The sequence below is a fragment of the Talpa europaea genome, assembly GCF_964194135.1.
Source record: "Talpa europaea genome assembly, chromosome: 11".
Taxonomy (NCBI): Eukaryota; Metazoa; Chordata; class Mammalia; order Eulipotyphla; family Talpidae; genus Talpa; species Talpa europaea.
Genome location: NC_140078.1, coordinates 29,700,223 through 29,724,530, shown reverse-complemented (window position 1 = coordinate 29,724,530; position 24,308 = coordinate 29,700,223). Strand labels below are relative to the sequence as shown.

The window sequence follows — 24,308 nt, the reverse complement described above, 5'->3', positions numbered from 1 at the left end:
TTGTATGCATAAATAAATAAATCTTTTTAAAAAAAAAAACTGCCACAAAGTTTCAGATTAAGAATGGTCATCTCACCGTAAATAAACAAAAATATGTATGGAAATGATACAATAATTTTTTAAACTAGAAATACAAATTGAAACCAAAATGAGACACAAATGCACACTACCAGTTTGATAAGATTTAAATTATTTGACAATATCAAATGATCACTGTAGAGGAACTAGAAATTTCATCCATTTTTTTTTTTTAAAAGATTTATTTATTTATTTATTTATACAAGCACTGGGTACAGTCAGAAGCAGGGAGGGTGAGACAATTCACCAGAGCCAGAGCGGGGAGCAGAGCAGGCAGAAGGACTGACGTACACTGCTGAGGGGAGCAGTGGGAGGCAAGAGAGGCCTGCACGCCTTGTGGGACCCTCCTCAGGTGCCCCGGGATCGAGCTGGCACTGCAGAGGCTGCGGGCACCGTCGCAACCCAGCGCTCAACCGCTGCGCCACCGGGGAGGCCCTTCATCCATTATTGAGGGCGTAATAGTACAAGTTTGGAAACCAGTTTAGCATCAAATGTGGTATTGAACCCATGCTTTCCCATAACACAATAATCTACTTCAAGAGAAAATTGTGTAACAGAATTTGCATAAGAATGTATATAGCAGTATGATTCATAATCATCAAAAACTTAAGACAGCCTAATTTTCCTAAAAGTAGACTGAATCAATAAATTGTAATATAGTCATTCAATGGACTAAAACCAAGTAGTGAAATCGAATAAATGACAGCAACATGATTCAACATGGCTGAAGCTCAACCACGTAATATTGAATGAAGGAAGCACGTTTTAGAATAATCTTTATAGCATGGTTCTGTTTATATCAGCTCAAAATCAAAGAATACATATAAAATATTTCAGTATTTAAAGGATATATGTATATTTCATAGTCTTGCATATTTAATCTACTAAATAGTAGTGAAACTCTAAAGTTAGTATAACACCTAGGGTTACCTAGGTAATCAGCAGCTGTGCTGGGATTACAATCCATTTCCACCAGGTCAGTTTGCTTCTTTGTTCACATACAGTCCTCAGCATGAACTCTAAGAAGCAGCTTTCCTCCGTCTCCATTTCTTCTTTAATTCGTTTTTAAAATCTGTGGACAGGGCCTCCCTGGTGGCGCAAAGGGTTAAGCACAGCACTATGAAGCTATCCACAGCCTCTGCAGCATGAGTTCGATCCCTGGCCAGCCAGGAAGCAGCCCACATGGCACAGCAGACCTCTCCTGCCTCGCCCGCTGCTCCCCTCAGCAGTGTACTTCAGTCACTCTGCCTGTTCTGTTCCCCGCTCTGTCTCTGGCGAATCCTCTCACCCCTCTACCTCTGGCCTGTACCCAGTTCTTGTATGCATAAATAAATAAATATTTTTTAAAAATCTGTGGACATTTGTTGTCCTAAAACTATAATCTCATTTCCTGCTCACTTCATTGTATTATAATAATATAATCACACACACACACACACAAATTAATCCTAGCAGATAAAGGGATAATTTAGCGAGAACTTAAGGAAACGCACTAATTTAGGAGGATACTGTACATTTTAAAGCATGAATAAAATGCTTTGTAAAGGATCAAAGTGCATGAAATAAGACCTTTAATTTAAAAAGGGGATAGTTTTTTAAAAAGTTCTCAAAACGTGAAGTAATAAGAAAAGGCTATGAAATGTTTTAGAGAAAAAGACAAATTGGTCTCTCCAGGAAATCTACAGTCAGCAAATAGTGGTGTAGAGAGTTAGAAAAGAGGAAATGGAGAAGTCTGTATGATTGAGGAAGCAATATAAGGAGTTTTTTCAGAACTGAAAGGGAACTTATTTCTTTAAATAGAAAAGACTCCCATCTAGATCTTGATTATGAAATAACAGAACATGAAGTATAAAGAAAACAAAAGACATTTTGGCAACACAACCATCACTGGAAACATCAGATACTAGAAAAGTAATGGAATAATGCTTTCATTTTTCTGAAGAAAAAGAATTTTTGCTCCCCCCGTTATTTTCCCTTTCCTTTACTTCTCTCATTCTCTCTGTCCATCAGTCTGTCATCCATCCATCCATCCATCCACCCATCCATCCAACCATGTTAATTCATCTTTCCTAAACTTTCTTTTCTGTCCACACATTTCCTAAGCTTCTTTCTTATAGCTGTTGCCATGTGCTTTATAACATTATCTGTCAAGTTTTTCCTTTTCAATATGAACAATATTTTTGACTCTTCTAGTATGGCATTTGCTGAACTGTTTTCAAATCTTATATTGGGAAATTTTCCCCTTATGATTTTCTTACCAAAACAAATATTTATAACAGGTATTATTCTGAATCATATCTTTTCTCATTTAACATATAATCAGCACAAAATATGAATATGGATCTAATTAGCTGATATTTCCCTGTAGAATTTTACCACTTTTTGTTTAACTACTTATTCATTAAGAGTTATTTCAACATTTTCAATAATTAAGTTCTATTGTCTTAGAGTAGTTGAAGTCTCAAAGGTAACAAGGGTCCAGAATGAGGAGCTGGTGGGACCCAAATTATTGCTTTGAATTTCAAGAGTTTGCACTCTGTCCCCCATCCCTCCTGCCTCTTCTTTGTTCCTTCTGGTAGCCATTATCTTCTTTTTGCCGAATTCAAGTTTAATTCTGACTGTGCATAAATGTTGTTTGGGTATTTATATTCCATAGATGAGTGATACCATGTGATATGTGTCTTTCACTTTTTTACTTATTCCCCTCAAATAATCACCTCCAGGTCCATCCATTTTGTTCCAAATGCCACCATTTCATCTGGGGTTGAGGCCAGAAGCAGATAGGATATGGGTATGGGTGGCTTGGTGGAGGGGGAAAAAGAGGGAAGAAAATTGCTTTGAATAGGAAAAAAAAATTAATAAAAAAATCACATTAAAAGTCAGAGAATCTCTGCACTTTAAAAAAAAATGACTTCTATCAACTTTGTATATAGTATCTGAGTTCTAAATAGAACTATCATCTGCTTATTACTGGAAATCACAGCCACAGATAACAGTTCAGCTTTCCACCAGAGGCATATGAGTTTTAAACAATGCCAGCCTTTATTGTCTTTCTGAAATGGACTTTCAATTCACTTTCACTTCCCAGCAAGTAACCAGGATAACAGATACTAAGGTTTTTATCTTACTTTTGAACAGGAAGTATAATTTTGACACAGCAAACAGGTAACCTTAAGTGTATCTTAGAGCTTATCTTGGTGAGAGAAGATGAATAGTAATTTAATTTTGCTTCCTAAGCTAATTACATAAAGTAATACTTTGTTTTATTTACATGAGCTCTATCTACTCAGTAGATAGGACACACTTCAGTAAGCATTATATTACTTCTCAGTGTGAGAAATACATGCAGCAGAATCAGTTTTATTTCCAAAATAAATTTCATGAGCCATGAACTTAACTGAAAAACAAAGTACTTAAAAAAAACTTACAGTGAATACTTTTAAGTGTATAATATGGCATTTGAGCATAACACTGTCTTTTTCTGCAGGAAGATTCTAGTTCTTTAAATTATACATTTCTTTTTAAACATATCACTGCTTTATTTTTTCCCCACTGAATTTTTTACTATAATTTAGCATTTGAGATATAAGTGATTATTAAAATACTAATTTTTATCAATGCATTATCACTTACAAAATGAATAAATTAAGTTAAAAAACCTAAGCATATGGTTTTACTTTTATTATATATATATTTTTTTTTTTTTTTTTTAAATTTTTTTTTTTTTATTTTTTTTTTTTTTAATAGAGGCATGCTTTTATTTATTTGTTTTGCTGGTTTGTTTGTTTGTTTGTTTATACATGCACTGGGTACAGTCAGAAGCGCGGGAGGGTGAGAGAATTCACCAGAGCCAGAGCGGGGAGCAGAGCAGGCAGAAGGACCGAAGTACACTGCTGAGGGGAGCAGCGGGCGGCAGGATAGGTCTGCACGCCATGTGGGACCCTCCTCCGGTGGCCGGGGAGCAGCCGGGGATGGAACCGGCGCCGCAGAGGCCACGGGCAGCTTCGCAACCCAGCGCTCAACCGCTGCGCCACCGGGGAGGCCCCTATATATATATTTTTTTAAAAGATTTATTTATTTATGCGTACAAGATCTGGGGTATAGGCCAGAGACGCGAGGGGTGAGCGAATCCACCAGAGACAGAGTGGGAAACAGAACAGGCAGACTGACTGAAATACACTGCTGAGAGGAGCAGCAGAGTTCTGTTTTGCCATGTGGGTTTCTCCCTGGCCGGCTGGGGATCGAACTCATGCTGCAGAGGCTGTGTATTGCTTCATAGTGCGGTGCTTAACCCCTTGCGCCACCAGGGAGGCCCTATAGTTTTTTTTTTTTTAATTCATCGCTCACCTCTAGACCTTCTTCAGTCATTTTCTTTTCCTGCCATTTCATTTTGATTGAGTTCTCAGATGATGTTTTTAAGTGTTTTGTTAGGTTTTGTTTTCAGCAAGGTTGAATGAATGTTACATTTTTCATGCCTTAGAATTTTTAAAATTGAGATAGAATTAACCTAAAATAAAATGTAGAAGTGTCATGTGTTCAGATTGATGATTTTTTAACAGTTGTAAATGTGTAACCAACAAAATAATACCCAGAATATTTGTACCTCCAGAAAATTCCCTCAGACACCTTCCCGGTCTGTTCTCCCTCCCGCCCTTTACTTACCTTGCCCAATATGGACTATCTGAATTCTGTTGCTACAGATTAACTTTCCCTGAATTTGGATTTCAAGGAAATAGGATCACATGGCACATACTCTTACCTGGCTTCCTTAACATTATGTTTTTGCGATTCAGCTTGTTACTGTGTATATCAACAGTTCATTCTCTTTATTGTTAAAAATCATTTCATTACATGATTATAGTACAATTTGTTTAGCTCATGTGGATGTGGATTGACATCGGGTTGTTTCCAGTTTTTCAATATTCTGAGTAAGGTTGCTGGAAATATTCTACAAGTCCTCTGATGGACATATGTTTTAATTTTTTGTGGGCAAGTACTTAGGAACGAAATTGCTGGGTTAGAAAGTAAAGTTGAACTTTATAAGAAATTGTCAAACAACTCTGAAAGTGATTGTTCCTTTATGCTCCAACTGGCAGTAAAGGAAGCCTCCATTTGTTGCACATCCTTGCCAATACTTGCTCATATTACATCTCATGACATTTGGAATGGTTACCTGGTTGTTCTACCTATCTTTTTTTTTTTAATGTTTATATTATGGTAGTATTGATTTACAGCATTGTATATATTTTAAGTGTATAGGGTCACACCTTTACAAATGTTTAGTATCATACCACCAATATCATACAATGTTCCTCCATCATAGTCCATTTGGCTTCCTTCTTTCTTTACTCTCAGTTCCCCACTCTCCCATTCTGGTTACCTCAGTTCTACTGTCAGATTTCAAGAGTTTCTTTTGATTTTGTCTATTCCTTTGCTCTGCTTTTTATATTCTACCCATGAGTGAAATCATACAGTGTTTTTCTCTTTTTGATTTATTTCCTTTAGCACAATCTCCTCCAATTCCACCTATGTTGTTGCAGATGGTGAGATTTCACTTTTTTTGTTGTATTCCATCATATATATATTCTACATTTTTAATTTTTATCTTTTCAGTTTTTCCCACTTTGATCCTACACAGTGTTCTAAGGCTCACTGTCTGAAAGACTCAAGTCTCGTGAAACTCAGCTCAAATTCTTTCAGTGGCATCTCAGTCAACACCTTAGCTTCAGTGAAGGTTCTCTATGATCCAGCCCTTACTTAAATTTCTAATTTTATCTTCCAATCTCTACTAAATAAATTCTACACAAATTACATTCCAACCAAACTAGTTATAGCTGGCTTTTCCCCATGCCTGCTAGATAACTTCTTGTCTATCATCTTTTCTTCATGCTGTTCTCCACCCTCTAGTACTTCTCTGACATCACTCATCCCCATGGCCTGCCTATTCCCCAGGATTCACCTCAAAATAAAGCTCTCTATGGCATCCATTTCTCCAAACATAAAATCAAACTTCAGAATCCTCTCAGAATATGATTTTTTCCTTTGCTCTAGAATGTCTCCCTTCCACCTCTTACTACATGATCATAGGCCTCTTTCTAGTTGTAAGCTAGCTTAGAGAGAGGTAGTCATTTCTTTATTATGCACAGTGGACCCTCAGTAGCTCTTAATTGAAGAAATGAATAAACTGAGTTGTAAGTGGAAATGATAAGTCCTATTCATGACCACTTGTAGCCACACCTTTTTCATGGAATTTTATCTTTGTATCACCTTATTGAAAGCTAGCTATGCAGATTGAGTATCAGACCCACTTACCAGGTATCGTTTGTACAAAAAGCAGCAGCAGTGGTAAAATATGAGACTTAGAGTTAGACAGCCCTGTGTTTCTGTCCCTTTTACTAGCTGTACAATCATGAACAAGTCACTGAATATTTTCAGAACTTAAATTTTCCTTGTTTGTGAAGTAAGGATCTTATTGTGGCAATAAGATGAAAGAAAGCAAGTACTCAAATTACTGGTTGGTTTTCTTTTTCTCTTATATAGCATATTAATCCACAAATCAAACTTCAGATTCTCTTTAAAAGTTGTTTTCTCAATAAACATAACTTGAAAAAAAATAATTGATAGGTCACTAAACATGTATTTTCCACACTTTTTATCTAAACATTTATTTCTTGGGCCTCCCTGGTGGCGCAAGGGGTTAAGACACAACCTATGAAGCCATCCACAGCCACTGCAGCACAAGTTTGATCCCTGGCCAGGGAGCAGCCCACATGGTGCAGCAGACCTCTCCTGTCTCGCCCGCTGCTCCCCTCAGCAGTGTATTTCTTCAGTCTGCCTGCTCTATTCCCTGCTCTGTCTCTGGTGAATCTTCTTACCCTCCCACACATCTGGCCTGTACCCCAATTCTTGTATAAATAAATAAATAAATACTCTTTAAAAAAAAAAAAAAAGAGCTGCAAATACCTGGGGCCAGGCCCTGTTCCAGCTTGCCCAGGAGAGATACATCATCCTTACCATTCCTGAAGTTCAGTCAGTGCCCTTCCCAGATTATAAGGGAAAACTTTAGACAGTTGGGAGATTCATAAACATGGCTATTAGTCTGGGAAAGCAAGTGCTCATGATAAAGATAGGTTCTCATTTCCAAAGTTAGGTAATGGGCTATCTCAGAGAAACACTGACGAGTCATTTTTGCCAGGTTGTCAACTTTCCACTTAAGATGGCTGCTTAACAGGCAAAGCGTGCCTACCAGGAACAAGAGTGTAGGGTTTTCCAAAAGGAAGGATGATAAAGGAAAGTGGAAAGAGGTTGAAGTGAACCATGTCATCAGCAAGTTGTGAAATAGGGATACCTCAAGAAAGTCTTCAAAAGATTTAATGCATGGAATCAACCAGACAGCCAGCTTTCAAGTGTCTCTCACATGGAGTATGCTGGTGGCCAGTATGTGGTAGGTTAGAAGCATCAACCACTACACAGAAAGATGGACAAACTTTCCAGTAATAAGCTTTTGCCATTTTACCTGATCCCTTCTTCCTCACTCAAAATCAACATAGCTTGGAGGTTAGAAGGAGGCCCAAAAGTGTTCCAGAGATCTCCCATTCACCAAACTCCAAGGTGTCAGAGTAGAAGAAAGGAAAAAGCAGATAACAAACACACCCTTTCTGAAGATGGAACCTTGGTTGGAAAAGGAGTTAGATGAGATTTAAATAGATATCTAGATTAAAATTTCAAAGCAAATAGAAACTTAGTCATTGAAAATGACCAGAAAGTTATGGAATCTGCCCAAGTCATCCTTCAGGGACTAAACTGAAGATTTAGCAGAACTTCTAGGAAGACAATATTCTGGGAGATCAAAACTTTTCTTATTTTTACCTTAAAATCTTGAGATTTAATGAGCTGTCCCCAAATGCATTCAAAAATAATAAAATTTCCACAAATTTTCCTTGCCAGTAGTCGAGTTACAATTTAAAAGCTTTCATCATGACAAGTTATCTATGTAGTATACATTTTTTAATGTTGATTTACTGAGAATAGGATGTGTACTTAAATGAATTTTTGCTGGTTTCTTTCCCCTTTGATCAGTATTTTGTCCTGTGAAGCAGATTCTCCTGTCTCCCCAGTATCCTGTTCAATATCCTTTTATTCAAATCTGGGTCGGGGTTGTGGCTGAGGAGATGGGTCTAATCAACATACACCTTCAGGGGGTCCCCACTGTTCTTGGTGACTGTTTTAAAGACAGGCTGTATCTGCTGGGAAGTATCTTTTTTTTTAAGATTTATTTATTTATGCATAAAAGAGCTGGGTGCAGGCCAGAGATGTGGTGGGTGAGAGGATTAACCAGGGACAGAGTGGGGAACAGAACAGGCAGATTGACTGAAATACACTGCTGAGGGGAGCAGCGGGCAAGGCAGGAGAAATCTGCTCCACCATTGAACTCGTGCTGTTGTGGCTGTGGATTACTTCATAGTGCTGCGTCTTAACCCTTTGCACCACCAAGGAGGCTGCTGGGAAGTGTATTGAAGAGAGGCTTTGCCCACTCACAAAAATCGATGGGGGAAGAAAAGTTCAGTGTTTTCCTTCTATGTTGTGTGGCCTGGATGCAATTCTTGGAGCTAGTGCAGGCATCACACATCCATGAGGAAAGCTTCTGCTTACATACTTGGGAGGCCAGGCTGCAGTGGGAAAGCCATGTTCATCCTTGAAGGCATGTCCCATCTGTGTAATCAGCATAGATGACAACTTCAGGCCCCTCCTGGGAGGCAGGTATGTGGAGTTCTTTCTATCACCTGGCTTGCCCTTCTCATGTGGGAAACACCCTCTGAAACACTTGATGGGAGAGATAAGTAGCCTCCAGGCTTGGGACTGCAGGGGGAAGGACAGTTGGCTTTTCCAGAGACTGCACATTGCTCTTGGCAGAGGGCCTTTGGAAGTGACTGGATCTCAAGTTAATCAATTGTTACATTTTTAGTGCCCACATGCTAAAATTATTTATCTGCCAACAGACATATGAAAAAATGTTCAACATCACTTATTATCAGAGAAATGCAAATCAAAACCACAATGATATACTACCTCATACTGGTGAGAATGGCCCATAGCAAAAAAACTGGCAACAACAAATGCTGGCAAAGATGTGGAAAAAAGGAACCCTCTTACACTGCTGGTGGTTTGCAAACTGGTTCAGCCACTATGGAAAACTGTGTGGAGGGTCCTCAAAATACTGAAAATGGATCTACTTTATGATCCAACAATTCCACTACCAGGAATCTACCCAAAGGACATAAAAACACTAATTTGAAAGGACATCTGCACTCCTATATTTATTGCAGCACTATTTACAATAGCTAGGATTTAAAAACAACCCAACTGCCCCAAAGCAGATGAATGGATCAAGAAGATGTGGTACATATACACAATGGAATACTATGTAGTGATCAAAAAAGACAAACTCATGCCTTTTGCGGCAACATGGATGGAGTTGGAGAAATATTGAAAGGAATATAGGTGAACCAAACAAAGGGTCAGGAAAAAGACAAAACTTGCAAGCTGACCATAGATTTGAGGCAAACAGCAAGAGAGAGGGAAGAGCACAAGGACTATGGTGATTGTTCACAGGTGCTGTGGTGGTAAGAGAAGTATGGAGACTACACCTGAGGAGAAAAGAACGAAGTAAGAAAATTTTTTTAAAAAAACCTGAAAATTGAAAAAAAAAATTATCTTCTCAAGCCAAAAAGTGGGATCTTACCCTTGAAAAGCTTCCACAGAAAATGACTCCTGTAGCTTCTGATCCTGCCTATCTTAAGAGCTCAAAGTTCATGGAGAGAAAAAAGGTTGGTCAGAGAGGAAAAAGAAAACTTAATTGTGGCCCAGGAAAATGCAGAGATGACTAAACATGGGCTGACATCTTGTGGTTGGACATGAAAAAGACACTTCACTAAGAAATTATACCTTCAGACAGGCATATGGGTTGGAAGAGAATAGAAAACAATAAAAACCAATCAGGTTTTTTTTTGTTTGCATGATGATATCTTTCAATTGTATTTTCAAGGAAATCCATATGGAGGATACTACTCAACGATAATAACTTATTTTTGCTAAAATAAATGGCACAGGTAAAAGTTATTTAAAAATATGACTAATTCTAAATCCAATTAATTCCCAATATATGGGAGTCACTCTTTCCTTTATTATTAACTGGTCCCTAAAAAATACGAGCCCCCTCTGTGTATGGACACGTATTTCTGTGAATCCTGAGGTTGCTAGAATGTTCTGTAACACTTCACATTCCAGATTCAGTCTTCTCCCTCTGTCTCTTCCTACAGGTCTCTAGCCCGTTTACATGCGGTCATGATTCTCTCTGGGCTCTTTTGCCAGACTCTGGATAAAGAGGATCCTTCTAAGTGTGATTTATGAAAAAGCAAAGAATTAAGCAGACTTTCCTGACACTTGAGCATAAATTAAAAGGACCGCAGTGCACAAAGGGAAACTTAAAAATACAACCCCAACTTCTTTTTCCTGGAATTGATCAACTGCTTTTTCACTTTGATTTCTCTCCTGGTCATAAATTCTAGTAAGAAGCCATGTTATTGGAAATTATGCTTTGCTTCCACAGGAGTCTGAATTTTCAACAACCTTCACAATGAAAGACCCTAAGTCTTGCCTTTGGTTGGAGGACACAGAACATCATTTCCTATCATTTTGGTTTTTTAAAATTTTTCTTAGAACTGGGGTACAGGCTAGATGTGTGGGGAGTGAGAGGATTCACCAGAGACAGAGTATGGAATCAGAACAGGCAGACTGACTGAAATACACTGTTGAGGGGAGCAGCAGGTAAGATAGGAGAGATCTGTTGTGCCATGTGTGTTAGCTCCCTGGCCGGGGATCAAACTCAAGCCTTAGTGGTGATAGCGCTGACTCCTTGGACACCAGGGAGGCCCATTTCTCATCATATTAGCTCTGCAGTGTTGTACCCTCTGACAACCATGCTGGCCACACGAAAGGACACTTACCATGTCACACTGAGTATCTAATTTAGAGTACTTTGCCACCCTTCAGTGGTTACCAGAGAATAAACAACACTTGTTATACATTGCATGGAGAAAAAGGTGCCTCACAAAGATGGTTCTTCTAAAACCAAGGAAGTCTACATTGATTCTTAATTTTAATTTCTATAGTCAGAACTCCATGAGAAATTATTTTGTAAAATAGAAAGTTCTTTTTTGATCTCACTATATCACTATGTGCTGATGGCAAAATGCTTAACCTTCAAATGAGGACAGTGATGCATACTTTATTGAGTGAGGATAAGTAATATAAACATCCATTAAGTTTTACTTTTGAAGGCTTAACTCTATACTTCTAAAACTGGTAAATTAAAGTTCTTATAATATATACATATATATATATAGTGTTGATGCAAGGCTATTTAGGGGAATGTTAAAATTACTCTTCATGTATTTTACATTAATTTATTTTTGTATGCTAGAATTAGCATTTTGAAATATGTGAATCTTCCATTCCATGTTTTGTGTATATGGCCCTCTCCCTTGTCAACCTAAAGCACCCCATCACCTTGGGCAGATGGGTACTGTGGGCTGGTTGGGAAGGTGGGGAGGGGTGAGGACTGTTAGAGCAGAAATTAAAAGCAAACACAAGATATCTTCCTCTATGTGAAATTATTGTTGCTGCTGATTTGTAACAAAAAATCTTGACAGTCAGGCTTTATTGAAAGAAAATTTCCTCTAAAACTCCTCTAGGTCTCATTAAACAGATCAAAAGTTGAACCTAAATAATTTTATGACCTGAATTTTTTCCATACCCCTTCCATCCACGACCACAAGGAGAGGGGTAAATATGCAGTGGAGAAAAGAAAACCCAGGAAAGGATTACTGTCCTCCATAGGCTATAGTATCAAAGAAAGTAAAGCACGAAGATTATTGCTTTAAAGCACTAAAAGATTGCTTTAAAATGATAGAAGAGAAGTTGACGCAGGGGAAGGAAACATACCACTTACTAAAGTTCTTGTTTCTAATAATCTGACCATATTTTCTTAAGTTCATTCTGATGGGTCTGAAGTAGCCAGCCCATGAATGGGAGGGATTCACTTAAGCTCCAGTGTAATGTGCTGGTAAGTGTCCTGTCTAGAGTCTGAGTGACACAGAAGCCAGAAGCTAATGGCAAGAGGGTGGGGTACCTCCCTGGTGGCGCAAGGGGTTAAGTCTCAGCATTTTGAAGCTATCAGCAGTCACTACAACACAAGTTCCATCTCCCACTAGAGAGCTACTCACATGGTGCAGCAGAACTCTCCTCTCTCACCGGCTGCTCCCCTCAGCAGTGTATTTTCAGTAGATCTGCCTATTCTGCTCCCCACTCTGTCTCTGATGAATCCTCTCAACCATCACAGCTCTGACCTGCACCCCAGCCTCTTGTATACATAAATAAATAAAATAAATCTTTAAAAAATTGTTTTAAAAAAATGAACATGAACCTCCCTGGTGGCTCAGGCAGTTGAAAGCAGTGCTGTGAAGCTTTCTGCAGCCTCTGCAGTGCCAGTTTGATCCCCGCTGGCCATAGAGCAACCCACAAGGTGCAACAGACTTCTCCTGACTCGCCTGCTCCCAACAGCAGTGTATTTCATTCAGTCTGCCTGTTTGTTCCCCACTCTGTCTCTGGTGAATCCTTTCACCCCCCTGCACCTCTGACCTGTACCCTGGTTTTTGTATAAATAAATCTTAAAAAAAAAAAAAGAATGTGTCCATGCTCTGTCACTCCCATGGGCTTCAAATTTGTAACACTTTTATACCATTACAGACAGACCTACCTCCATGAAGGGGAGGTGCCGTTTCCCTGTCCTGACTTACATGCAGCTGTCCTTGATGACAGGTCCCAGAGTGTCATGAATCTGATTTCCTGAGAGGGGGAACTACTGGGAGCTAGGGGCAAAGTTAAGTGGCCATGGTTAAGACATGTGTGCTCCAGCTCTCTTGCTTCTGTGATCTGACTTGTTTAGTTTTGTTTTTTTTTAAGATTTATTTTATTTATGCATTCAAGACTGGGGTACAGGCCAGAGATGCAGGGGGTGCGAGATGTCTGCTGCACCATGTGGGTAGCTCCCTGGATGGCTGGGGATTGAACTCATGCTGCAGAGGCTTTGGATTGCTTCAGAGTGCGGTGGTGCTTAACCCCCTGCACCACCAGGGAGGTGTGGCCTGACTTGTAACCTGTTAATGCTGGGAGGGAGATGTGGAAAATGACATGAGGAGGAGAGACATTTAGAGACATTTTGGAAGAGGCACTTGGGTAAGAGACCTGTGGGAAGGCTGCTGACCTGGTCCTACACTGAGGCAGTAGAAGCCATTATCCTGACTTCATGGTGGATTATTTGGTACGTTTTGAACACCAAATGTCTCCTTTTGTCTCATTTCTCTAGGACATTTGTGACCCCTTTCTTGCAGTCCCTGCCAGAAGTTACCTGAGACTTATAGCAAGCTTTAGTGCCTCAGTAGCCCAGCTTCAGATTGACCCTGTTCAGCTACCATGCTCACATGAAATTTAGGGGATTTTATTGGGAAACTATTATTAGGAATATCTTTTTTTCTCTCTGTATACCCAATCATTCCATTAAAGAACGTTCACACTAAAAGTCTACTTCCTTTGCCATTGTGTGGCTGATGGCTGGGCCACTTTAGAGAGTGTATGCTTTAATAGTTTGGGTTCCCTGGTTGCCCCTCATTCATGCACCAAGAGTAATTGCTGGTAGGAACAAGTGTTGGAAATGTTAAGATGGATCTCTGATTAATGGTACTTAATAATCTGCCATACAAAATGATGTAAATATGAAATAGCTCTGCTATACTGAATTCAACTGCACTGTGGTATAGAATACAAAATTGCAGTAGGGCCTCCCTGGTGGTGCAAGGGGTTAAACACAGCACTATGAAGCAATCTGCAGCCTCTGCAGCATGAGTTCAATCCCTGGCCGGCCAGGGAGAAACCCACATGGCACAGCAGACCTCTCCTGTGTCGCCTGCTGCTCCCCACAGCAGTGTATTTCAGTCAATCTGCCTGTTCTGTTCTACACTCTGTCTCTGGTGAATCCTCTCACCCCCACCCCCCCGCACCTCCGGCCTGTACCCTTCAGCTCTTGTATGCACAAATAAATAAATCTTTAAAAAAAAAAAAAAACAAAGTTGCAGTAGGATAATGCTTTGTATTGCGCCCTGCACAATTATAGCTGACATTGCTCATGCCTACCTAATTTCCTCCTTCCCACCACCTCAGAGCACTCTCAGCTTCCTAGTAGCAACTCCTGCGTCCCTGTGTCAGCGGGCTTTCTCTGCTGAGCTAGGGTGGTTCTGCCTACTCATGGAAGTTGCTGGAAGCGTCAGAGACTTAAAGCTCCTTGAGGCAGCACTCAGCCCCCATGCCAGTTCCCTTACTCCTGGACAGAACGGACCTACCCCTGTGGTAGGTGTTCTACACTGACTCTCAGAACTCTCTGAAGGAATTGAGCTCTGTTACTGCACTGGCAACTGGCCTAATAATATACCCATCATGGACCTCCCTGGTGGCTCAGGGGTTACAGACAGTGCTATCAACAGCCTCTGAAGCACCAATCCCCTGCAGGCCAGGGAGCTACCCACATGGCACAGCAGACCTCTCCTGCCTTGTCCGCTGCTTCCTTCAGCAGTGTGTTTCAGCACATCTGCCTGTTTTGCTCCCCCTCTCTCTGGTGAATCCTCTCACCCTCTGTACCTCTGGCTTACACCCCAGTTCTTATACGCATAAATAAATAAATAAATAAAATAACATAATTGTCATGGAGTGACTTTCCTTCTCTGTCCTACATCCCCATTGTCCCACCCACATTTCTTTCACCTGTCAGATACAGTAATTGTTTTAATTCCCGTCTCGGCATCTTCCTCTAGGTTTTCCCAAACTTATTATTGTTGACAACAAGGCAATCACCAACAATATTGGCTCTAATTTTGACTCTTAAAATTGAATTTACCTCACTGTGACTGTCTCCCCAACCCCCTCCCCCCCCGACTGTCCATGAGTAGGTCATGGATTAGAGTTTATAAGACTGAGCTGGGAATGAGATATTGGTTTATTTTGGTAGATATAGGTATGACTCACCACTTTCCAAAATAATTGTCATTGCATATATCATCTGATGGTTTCTTCTCTCCAAAATACTGATTAGTTAGAGTGCTCTATGATCCTAAAGAAATCTTTAGAGTGTGTTAAAAATAACAAAGATGTAGGGCCTCCCTGGTGGCGCAAGGGGTTAAGATGCAACCTATGAATCTATCTGCAGCCACTGCAGCACAAGTTCGATGCCTGGCCAGGGAGTGACCCACATGGTGCAGCTGACCTCTCCTGACCAACTGCTCCCCTCAGCAGTGTATTTTAGTCAATCTGCCTGTTTTGTTCCCCACTCTGTCTCTGGTGAATCTTTTCACACACACCCCCCACACCTCTGGCCTGTACCCCACTTCTTGTATGCATAACTAAATAAATCTAAAAAAAATAATAAAGATGTATGTTTCCCTCAGGAGAACAGATTTCTCAATAAACTGATTCATCAGGAGGAAGGCAATATTATAGGTGACATTCATTGTACCTGTGTAATTCTTCTATCTCTCCCATTGATCATTTCCCCTTTGTTTCCCTTCTTTTTATCTCTTCACTTTCTTTACCTTTCTTTGGTCCAAATTCCCACCCCATTTTGAAGGAAAAAGTATCAGATAACACCTCCAGAAATCTGTCACAGATCGAACACACTCATTCTTGAATAACAGCATCCCTTGATAGATCAATTTTCTTGGTACTAAGTGAAAAGTCTTCTGAGCTCTTCATCCTCTAAAGTCTTGCTAATTAGAATATTCTTTAATGGGACAGACTGTCTCAGGCTTCCCTGCCCTATCCTCAGATTTCAGATCCCATAGGATAGCTCAGACACAGAGCTCCTACCGGAGATTAGATACACAATCAAGACACAGACAAAGAGCACTAAGTTTTAAAAATGAACCTTTTTCAAAAAAAATTTAAATATCATGACAGACTCCATTTACCTTCAAGTAGCATCATGTGAGAATAATGACTGCTTTACAATCATAAATTGCACAGAAACCAAACCCTCCATAGTGAAGAATTCACAAAGGAATATGTTTTCTTGGTTCTAGGCAAGAGGGTGAGAAAATGTTCCTCCCTGAGCTGAGCGGATTTGGCCAATAACAATGACAATAAACCCAGGCTTCTCTGTATAACTACAAGGTCAAGAAGAGATGTTTATTTCTCTCGTTTTTTGCTTAGTAGATAATCTTGGTTGCTGCTTATAGGACTCAGACACCTTGTCAAAATGGGTGCAACTGAGAAACCAACAAAAAATGAAGCTTCTGAGTTCCTGTTGATGTTTTCTCTGGAATTGCAGAATCAGAAGGGGTGCTTCATGACCTCATAAAGATTCTTCTATAAAATTCAATAGGGAATCAGGACTTTTGGAGCTCTGAAATGATTCTGTTGGGGATTAGAGGGTACCATTTTATGGAGGTGATAGCACCTCTAAGTTTTCTGTGAGGAAAGGAGTTTATCATAAAAAATGTAAGATTTGTGACTAAAATATACTGTTTTGTTGTTATGAGCCTATCTTAGCTTTATAACCTGGATTTTCACTTCTTTGCAAAGCAAATCTTACACTTTTACTTAGTTGTGTTTGCATAACTCCTTCACAAAAATGCAGTTTCTGTTTTTATTTATTTATTTTAATATTTTATTTTATATAATTCTTACATCATTTTTCATTTTTGCACAATGGATGCACTTTCATTTTGGTTATATTCCCCATACAATTGCACCCCCCTTATTTTGACCCTAATCCTTCAACTCCTCCCCTCCCTAACCCCCCCCCCCAGGTAGTGTGTCTCTGATTTATAGTTGCTTGAGCTTCCATATGATCCAGCAATTCCACTTCTAGGTATTTACCCAAAGGACACAGAAACATTAATTCCAAAGGGCACCTGCATCCCTATGTCTATAGCAGCACTGTTTACAATAGCTAAGCTATGGAAAAATGCCCAAAAATAGATGACTGGATCAAGAAGATGTGGTACATATACACCATGGAATATTACTCAGCAATCAAAAAAGGATAAAGACATGTAGTTTGCAGCAACATGGATGGAGCCAGAAGGGATCATGTTCAGCAAAATAAGTCAAAAAGAAAAAGAAAAATACCGGATGGTCTCACTCATAGCAGGAATTTAGAAAACCTAAGTAAGGGACCAGGAAAAAGACTAATTAATACAAAAATGCAGTTTCTGAAACCTGATCAACACAGAAAAGGGCATTTGATGAAGAACAAGACAGACATCCCTATGCTGAGAGGCCCACCTCCCAAGCTCTGATAATTTTCCATTTGGTGGTATTTTAAGGCCCCCTATGCTTGAAGTGTCACTATAAGTCTGTCACTGGAAAATGGCATTTCCCACATCTTCCATAGGCTGGCAAGTTTTTGTCTGTGTTAACCAACAGTTGTAAATAGCCTTAATCTCTTGTGATCATAATTTGAATTTATCTCTCCATGAGTCAACCATAGATAGTAAACATTCTTTCTTTTTTGCAGGAGATATAAGAAGAATTAATCACATTGAGGGAAAAAAGAACATTTCAGGTTTTTAATTTTATTTTTATTTTTTAAAGATTTATTTATATGTGCATATAAGAGCTGGATACAGGCCAGAGGTGTGGAGGGCTGGGGTGAGAGGATTTACCGGAGACAGAGCGGGATACAAAATAGGCAGATTGACCAAAGTACACTGCTGAGGGGAGCAGCGGGCTAGTCAGAAGAGGTCTGCTGCGCCATGTGGGTTACTCCCTGGCAGGCTGGGGCTCAAACTCGTGCTGCAGAGGCTGCAAACAGCTTCATAGGTTGCATCTTACCCCTTGCGCCAAAAGGGAGATCATTTCAGGTTTTTAAAAAAGGCTTTGATTTTTCCTGTGCTATGTGCATCATTGGCAACTAAAGAGAAGACAGAGGTCTTTAGGATTTGTATCACTCACCATAAAGTTATAATGTTCATTCTGGGAAAGAATTGAAAGACAGAGATGAAATTTTCTATACTTTGATTTTTGGTTCACATTTTCTTTTTTTATGTTTAATAGTCATATGAGCATTAGGAAAAAAAGTACGTGGCTGGTATATGGCTCTATACTTGTACAGGCACATGCTGGATTATCAAGAATGTTTGACACTCAGTGACAAGGATGCATAGAAAAAGGAAATTTTATCCACTGCTGCTAGGAATGTAAATTGATGCAGCCATTATTGAAAATAATGTGGAGTGTCCTCAAAAACATGAAAGAAGAACTACCTTATTATACAGTAATCTCTCTTCTGGATTTTTGCACTAACTTGAAAAGAGATATGCATCCCTATATTCATTGCACCGCTATTCACAATAGCCAAGGTTTAGAAATAATCCAAGTGCCTAATAATGGAGGATTGGATAAAGATAACATGATATATAAGCACACAATGGAATACTACTTATCTATACGAAAAATGAAATCTTGTCATGTGTGACATGTTGGACCTTGAAGGGATTATACTAAGTGAAATAAGTCAAAAGGATTGAGAAAAATACTGCATGATTTCACTCTTTTGTCGGATATAAAGAAAGGAAAAACAGAAACAAACATTTAGACTCTGATAACAAAAGAATGATTACTAGAGGGGAATGAGGAAGGAAAAAATGGGTAGGGGGCCAATTGGTTGTTGGTGGATGGTGAATGAGTATTTGGTGGTAGGTGTGATGAGAAGATGCGATTTTCGAAACTAGATAGCATTGTAAACAAATGGTACTGCAATAAAAAAATAATAATGTTTGACTCTCTGAAGTCCATTTTACTGTTTTCTCAACTGTAAACCCCTGTGATCTCCTTACTCATCCAAATTCCTAAGACAGAATTTACTTTGATCTCTTTCTCATCTGAACTGTTTACACCAATAATGCAGGAATATGTGTTATTTATTCCTATAAATATTTTTGAAATTCAATTTTGAAACTCCAATATTAAGTTCTATAAAATCGTAAGCAAATAAGAACTTATATATACATCTACTGGGAATGGAAATTGTTGTAACACTGGTAACACTTTTTAAAGTGTCCTATATCTGGCAAAACTGAAAATTTGCTTATCACATCATCTGTCAAGTAGGCACTTACATTTTTTGTATTCATAAAATAAGGCTGATAATTTTATCTATTTTTGCAAAGGAATACCAAAATTATTATATCAGTGGTGTGTGGGTTATGAATGTATAAACAATGCCATATATTTTTAAGGATGACTATATATGTAGAAGAGTATACAGACACATGGGAAGAATAACCCACAAAGAAGCGGTGGTGGTGACCGCAGCAGTAGAAGCAGGAGTTTATCTGTGTGCAGCCCCAAACTGGGAAGAAGATGCTTATCAAAGTGGAGACACTGACAGGAAAGGAGATTGACATTGACATTGAACACAGACAAGGTGGAGCGAATCACGGAGCGTGTGGAGGAGAAAGAAGGAATCCCCCCCACAACAGCAGCGGCTTATCTGCAGTGGTAAACTGATGAATGATGAGAAGACAGCAGCTGATTACAAGATCCTAGGTGGTTCAGTCCTCCAGCTGGTATTGGCTGTGAGAGGAGGAGGTGGTCTTAGGCAATGATGGACCCTCTCTCCATTTTACCTCCTTTACCTTGTCGGTCAGAATGAGGCATCATCTATCCTCTCACACCCTGGGACACCAGAGCTACTGACCCCTCTCCTGGATGCCCAGTCTTGTGTGTCTACTGGTGGGAGACTGTGAGGACCCCAGGATGCATTGTTCCTGACCCAAAAGGCTCTAGCTGGCAATTGGGTTTTAGTTTGCAGTCCTGTGTGCTTCCCTCTCATGGCTATGTCCCGTTGTCAATAAAATATTTCTTGGCCTCCTGGGAAAAAAAAAAAAAAAAGAAGAATCCACAAAGTTATTACAACTAGAGAGGATAAAAAGTTCTGTGGTCAGGAACGAGACCACTAAAAACATCAATTGATTAGAAAATGTGTCACTTGTCAAGTTGAATAGTGTATAAATGCTTTTTCTTTGTATTATTCTTTATATATTTCAGTAAATATTAAATATTGCACAACAAAATAAAGTAACAAATAGTAATAATAATGAACAAATGGTTTATTCATAAATCAGGTTTTCATACACTTTTGGGAAAAAGTAACTTGTTAACTTTTTAGACAGCATTTTATATGACGTCTTAACTCAATTTGAATCTTTGTTAAGAAATTTTAGGGCCTCCCCGGTGGCGCAGCGGTTGAGCGCTGGGTTGTGAAGCTGCCCGCAGCCTCTGAAGCGCCGGTTCGATTCCCAGGCTGCTCCCCGGCCACCAGAGGAGGGTCCCACATGGCCCACATGGCGCGCAGACCTCTCCTGATGCCTGCTGCTCCCCTCGGCAGTGTACTTCGGTCCTTCTGCCTGCTCTGCTCCCCGCTCTGGCTCTGGCGAATTCTCTCTCACCCTCCCTCACTTCTGACTGTACCCAGTGCTTGTATAAATAAATAAATAAATCTTTAAAAAAAAAAAAAGAAATTTTACAAATAAAATCCAAAAGCATGGTGAAAATTGATTTAGCAAGGATTTACTCATGTGCACTTACTGAGTTAATGACAGCAAGACAGTTTACCTAAAGCTGATTCCACCTATGAGTATAAATAAGACTCCAGTAAAACCAGTCATTCTGATTTTCAGTTGAGGTCCCTGGACTCTGTTCCACCTCCCTATGGCCATTATGCAGGTCTTCAGATGTGGTAATATCTTGTCCATTTATATCTGGATTATTTTTATGCTATGGTCTAAAAGGCCATCAACAAATTCCCATGACAGTATTTTCTCTAACATTTGATGTTTCTAAAGGACTGGGATTCAATTGAAAACACCCACGATAGTCTTGTCATTCAACTAAAAGTAATTAAATGAACACCTGCTATGTCTCTATCAGTCACTACTCTGTGACTTATCCCCCTGTCAAATGAATCTTATCTGAACTATCCTAATAAGAGATGCTGAGTAGACAGGAAAGACAAGAAGCAATAATGCTTGAAGAGGACTAATAAATGCTTTAAAAAACCTTTGTTTGATGCTAAGGGTTTTGGACCCTCTGTTGCAATAGATCCTACTGGAAAGAATTAATCTCCAAGTTTTTGCTTTTGCTTTCTGTGGTTTTAAATGTATTTTTCCCCCAGAGTCTGGAAACTTTTCCAGTAACATGTAATATAGATAACATTTGTCATCCATAATCATATTTAAAAATATAAGGGTATATTTTTAGTAACCAAGAGTGAGAAACAGTTCTCACTGAGATCAACTTCTTTTTCCACTCAGCATTAGTTAAGGGACTGATTTAAAAAAATCACCCAAGACAGTATGAGTTAATTGTTTGAATCCATAAAATCCAGCAGAGCTGATGTGGAGATTGTTGAAGGAGCATTTCCAATCGGTGACTAGCTCTGCCAGTACAGGTTTTGTCACATAACCACAAGTGGGGTTCCAAGATGGAAAGTTGCCTTCAGAAATCTAGTTAGTCATGGTAAATGTTTATTTCTCTTCCTCTATTAGCTCAAAGCCCTTTAGTTCGAATTGTAGTGGAAAAGGAAGATTTTGAAAAATGAGAATATGGGAATTATAATGGATCTGGCCCCAGTGTAGGGGTCTGAACATTTTTTGTAAAGGGTCACATGGTAAATATCATCAATTTTGTTGGTCATGTGTTTTCTATGGCAACTACTAGACTTGGATGTTTTAGCAAGAAAACATTGATAAATAGTACAGAAATGAATGGATATGGCTGTGTTCCAGTACAGATCTATTTTCATAAAAAAACAGAAATAGGCCAGATTTGGCCTGGCAGCCATAGTTGCCAAACTTATCTAGCTGAATCTCTTTTATAAAAAAGAATATTAATGTGCCAACAAAGTCCATGCTCTTAGTGTGATCTAGAGGAAAAGTTAAGATGAAAAGAACAAGAAACAATATTAGCTCGAAGATGGTAGCATTTGCTAAAACCAAAACATATGCACACATTTCAAAGTGATAGATGAACAAAATAAAAGATACATTAAACATATATAAAGATGTCCTTTGGGGGATGTTGGGGGAAGGAGAATGGGAATAAATTATACTATACTTTAAATAGAACTTCCCATTAGCACAACTCCGCTACTGAGTCTCCACCAAAAATAGACATGGTCAAAATAATACAAAACCTCCACAGACTTTCATCTTGATTTGAACACAAAGAAAGTAGCTGTGTAAAAAGACACCTTGCATATAGGAGGTCCTAAGTTATCTGAATGTAATATCAATATAATATGACATAGTCTCACTATTTATTACTATTTAATATTTATTGAGTTCAGTCAAAAACATATGATTTTTACAAGTATGAAGAATCAACTAAATATCATTTCTAGAAACTTTCCATCTGTTGGGAGAAGATACTATCTACATAAATGCTAATCAAAGCATGATTTATGGACCACAGTTGACCAGTGATTTTGACAACTAATTTGGGGTGAGATACATACAATAATTAAGAGAAAATGGTTAGAGATTTTCACAGCAATTTGTGCCACAATATCAAAGTGAATTTGTCTTAGTGAATTGTGTATAGACAAGATACAGTGCTATCTTACACAACTAATCACAAAATGACAGGGGCTGTGTAAATGTTGAGTGCAATAGAACCAGGTTCTGGTATCATAAATCCAGATTAAGAACTTTGTGACATCTTGTAAATAAAGTACTTTATTTAACAAGACTCATCGAAGGAGTCTTGTCATAAAAGAAAAATCCAGTTGAATTAAATAGAGTGTTTAGAGAAATAGTAAAACATAAGAAGTCTACAAAACCTCCTAATTCAAGATTATTTTTTCTTGCAGGTGATACTACGGAGGTACATAGTTATTGAGGGGCAAAGTTTAGTGGAGAAGACTGAACTGTGGAATGAACTGTTTTAATTCTGATCTTGAGGATGGAATTATGCTTCCAGCTTTGTTTATTTCTCTAATATTTTGGGCACTTCAATGATCTTCATACTGCTATGCAAAGGAAAAAAAATAGTGTCTTTCCATGGCAAACAAGCTTGGAAGGCAAAAGTCCAAGTAAGAGCCTTGGGCAAACAGGATTTCTACAGCTTATTTCCATGACTTACCAGTTATCAGTGAAGTAGTTGGTGATCTTGATACTTGATCAGGAACTTGATACTTGATCCAGTGGTAGAGTTACAGGTTTTTCTCTCTCAGATGAATGTAATGATAGAAGTTGATGATATCTGTTATCTATTTATAGCTTCTTTTATTTTGGAAGCTGGGTAAATATAGGCCATTGTCACATGCTCCATAGAATGCTTCACAAAGGATTTGGTAAAAAAAGAACCACTAGCAGCACTATTTACAATAGCTAAGCTATGGAAATAACCCAAATGCCTCCAAATAGATAACTGGATCAAGAAGATGTGGTACATATATACACATTGGAATATTACTTGGCAATCAAAAAAGATAAACTCATGCAATTTGCAGCAACATGGATGGAGCTGGAAGGGATCATGCTCAGCGAAATAAGCCAGAAAGAAAAAGAGAAATACACGATGGTCTCACTCATAGCAGGAAATTAGAAAACCTAAATAAGGGACAAGGAAAAAGACTAACTATAATAAAGAAAAAATCAAAATCAACAAGCAACTATAAACTAGAGACAAACTACAGAGGGGGTGGGAGGCGGGGAGAGGAAGGATTAGGGTCAAAATAAGGGGGATGCAATTGTATGGGGAATATAACCAAAATGAAAAAGCATACATTGTGCAAAAATGAAAAATGATGTAAGAATTATATAAAATAAAATATTAAAAATTTTTTTAAAAAAATTTATAAACTTTCAAAAAAAAAAAAAAGAAACACTGGAATAACCTATCTGATAGTTACCATCACCTACTTTCCCATTCAAAGGTCTGTGTCCATTGCTGCATCACTCTAAATCCAGACATCCTCCTTTATCTGAAGAAAGAACCCAGTAATAACATTAGTTTGGAAACTGTCCATGACCAGTACGGACTGTCTAAATGAGAGAACTCTGATTTTATCTGGTTCATTCCTTGAAAAGAAAAAGCACAGTGCCTCCCTGGTGGCACCA

The 24,308-nt window shown here is 38.8% G+C and overlaps 1 pseudogene across 1 annotated transcript; it reads left to right on the top strand.

Moving 5' to 3' along the window:
* The first annotated feature begins 19,548 nt into the window (after positions 1–19,548).
* Positions 19,549–19,793, top strand: LOC311179673 (ubiquitin-like protein NEDD8; annotated as a pseudogene). Its single transcript has one exon. The product of its transcript is annotated as a ubiquitin-like protein NEDD8 (transcript).
* The last annotated feature ends 4,515 nt before the right edge of the window (positions 19,794–24,308 follow it).